A 3,028-nucleotide genomic window follows, 5' to 3' on the forward strand; every position below is an offset into this window, starting at 1 on the left:
TCCAGCTCTCCTGGCACTGTGCTGTGTGATCCTTCACCAAGTGAAGGGTCCTGTCCTGCTGGCTGGAAAGGCCATGAGGGCTCCATGGCAGCCCAGGGAGGCTGAGGAAGCCCCAGGCTCACCCTGTGGGGCAGCTGGGCAGGATGGGATGATCCCAGTACCAGGTCCCTGGCAGACGTCTCTCAGCTCAGGAGCTAGGTCAGGTCTGGAATGGAGCACGGGTGGTTTCTCTTTGCAGCCCAGGACAGAGATGGTCTTGGAACAATCCCTTGCACCTGGACAAGGGGCAGAAGGAGTGGCAGGAGCTGGGACAGGAGTGCAGTGGGGCAGGGAGAAGGCAGAGCCACAGCAGGCTGTGTTGGGACACTGGGCAGCCCTGAGTCACTGCCTGCTGTGACAGCTTGGGAAGCAAATGTGGGGCTCATCTCTGGCAAAATCATTCTGTGCTGGCTGTTGTGGGTGGCCTGGGGGAGGCCAGGAGCTTTTCCCCATTCTCTCCTCAGACCAGGTCAACTCTCAGTGTTGGATTCCTCCTGCTGAAATCCAGGTATGCAGAGGGTCACCCTGCCCAGTGTTCCTGTCCCTTCTAGTCCCCCTCACCACCCAGCACCACTGGCCAGAGCTGGCACAGCCCTTTACCCCCCCTCCCATACAAAGTGCTTTGCCTAAGAGACAAAGCAGCATTTCCTAAAGCAAAGTAGTTATAAATCTGTCAGCCACAAAGCAGGTCCTTGCAGCAGCTCCCACCTCACCTTGTGAAATGAGGCCAGTAGCCCCCAAAATACTCACCACCGTCTGCCTGGGGCTCCTGAGCTGGCCCTCCACATCACTGGTGCTGGCGTTGCTGGCCATTCTTGGGTGGGAAACACAAAAAAAAATGTGAGTGTTAGCACAGCAGCACTGTGGGTGTGGGTGCTGTGTTGTGCTGGCTCTGAGAGACTCACAGACAGCCAGAGCCCCCTCCCCAGCACTGCTCCCCAGCCCTACAGCACCCCCTAAAACAGCAGCTGTGCTGAGACTGTGGGGAGCAATGCTGCTTTCCCTCCCTACCCTGCAGAACCTTGCTGTCCAGGAGTGGATCAAAAAATAACTTGTTTTCCTAACGGGGGTAAGCTCAACGCAGCAGGATCCTATCTTGAGTCCTCTGGCATCTGGTGCCCTTTGCAGCACCCTCACCGCATCCTGCCTCATATTTGAGCTCCCATCTCTGCCAGCCAACGCCCTACATGGGGAAGCCAGGCTGTTCCCCCAGGAGACCGAGGAGCTGTGAATAAACATTAACAAATCGCTGGGGCTTCCGATGGGAGAAGCGTCGGTCAATGTGTGCCTGTCAGTCACAGCGGGGCCGGGTTAAATTGCGAAATCTCTTTTGCGGTGGAAGGGGTAGTGAGAGGAGAGGGGCAGGCAGGTCTATATTTATCCCCGAGAGCAGACAGGAGTTCACAGCCCCAGGTTTAAGAGCTACCCACAGCCTGTCAGACACAATCCAGAGGCACACCTTGCCGTGCCACCCTCAGGCCGGGGCTGGGGAGGCTCAGATTTTCCTCCGTCAGTGAATCTCAGGCAGGAGATGATGCACTGGGGAATCGGGGTGGGTGCTGCGCTCCTGCTGCTGGAGCAGCTCCAGCGTGCGGGGCCGCCCTTCCCTGGCCATGTCCACGCAGCTCTCGAGGAAGAGTGGGGCTCGTTTTACACCTCTGTCCCAGCCTGAGCTCGGCACCATCCACCTGCTGAATCTCCTGGCCCCTTTCCAGTGGGAGCGGTGACCCTTCCTTTGCCAGAGAGCCAGGCCCCGTTCAAGGCCGGGGAAAGGCTGCCTTGCCCCGGGCTGGGACCGTGCCCGAAGCACGGGGACATGGGGACATGTGTGCCAGCCCCCGCACGGCTGCACGGTGGCGAGGCACCGTTCCTCCCTCTCCTCTCCTGAGCGTGGCTGAAAGCCGCTCACCGGCTGTGCTGATAAATGGGCGCAGCGGGAGACAGAGAGCTCTGGCAGCTGCCCCGGGCTGGCCGGGGCTGCCGCTCGGTACCGGTGCCCGTGGCCGCCGCAGCCAGCCCGCCGGCAGCTGTGCCCACAGCTGTGCCCACAGCTGGATCTCCGGGCCAGGCTGGCGCCCTGGGGCGAGGGTCGTCTTCCCGAAGTTCGGCAGGTGGAATGGGATGCAGCCAGGCTCTCGCAATGCAGTCAGTGTACACTTTCCCTTCTCTCCTGGGAGAAGCTGGTCATTATGCTCTTATCCAGTGAAAGTGTGGGGGGTTTAAAGCAGAGATAGTATTCGTTTCTTTTAAGTTGATGAAATATGGTTGAAATTATTACACGACTCGTACTTAGCACCTCTCAGCCCAGGGCATTAGAGTGATTTACAAGCAATTACGAAGCCTGCTGGGAAGATGCTTCTATCCTCATTTTGCGGATAGGATGTGGAAAACAGAGGTTGAAGGCCTGTTCTTGCTCCTTGGCCATGGAAATTGCAGATGATTGCTGTCTCCATGGAGTAGGGCACAGACAGCAACAGGCATTGCCACCGGAGCGGAGATCTCGAAGTGCCGAGAAATGCAGCGCTGGGCCGGGGGCGGTGTCGGGGTGGCTGCCCGGGACTGCCACTTGCACCTCAGGGAGGAGGGAGATGGGGAGAACGGGGCAAGAGAGACGTGCCAGGGAGATTTTGCGAAGGACAGAATGTCCTGGAGCCGCTGGACTGGAGGAGGGTGGGAGCTGCTGAAGGCAAAGGGATGGTGAAAGATGGGGACAGAGATGGGGAGCCGCTCTGGCCGAGCTGCCGGTGCGCGTGCCGGATCTCCCAGAGGCGGGACGGGACCTCTGCCCTCTCGGAGCCGGGGCGGGAGCTCCGTCCGTCCCTCCCCGAGCCCCCCTGGGGACCGGGCTCTGCGCTGGTCCCGGCGGCGGCCCCGGCTCCAGGCAGCCGCTCCGGCCGGAGCCGCTGACCGCTGCTCTCTCGCGGGGAGCCGGGGCGGCCGCGGGCGGAGCGGAGCGAGGCGCAGGCGCGGCGGGGCCGGTGCCGGTGCC

This window comes from Molothrus aeneus, chromosome 14 (genome assembly GCF_037042795.1).
Source record: "Molothrus aeneus isolate 106 chromosome 14, BPBGC_Maene_1.0, whole genome shotgun sequence".
NCBI classification, from domain to species: domain Eukaryota; kingdom Metazoa; phylum Chordata; class Aves; order Passeriformes; family Icteridae; genus Molothrus; species Molothrus aeneus.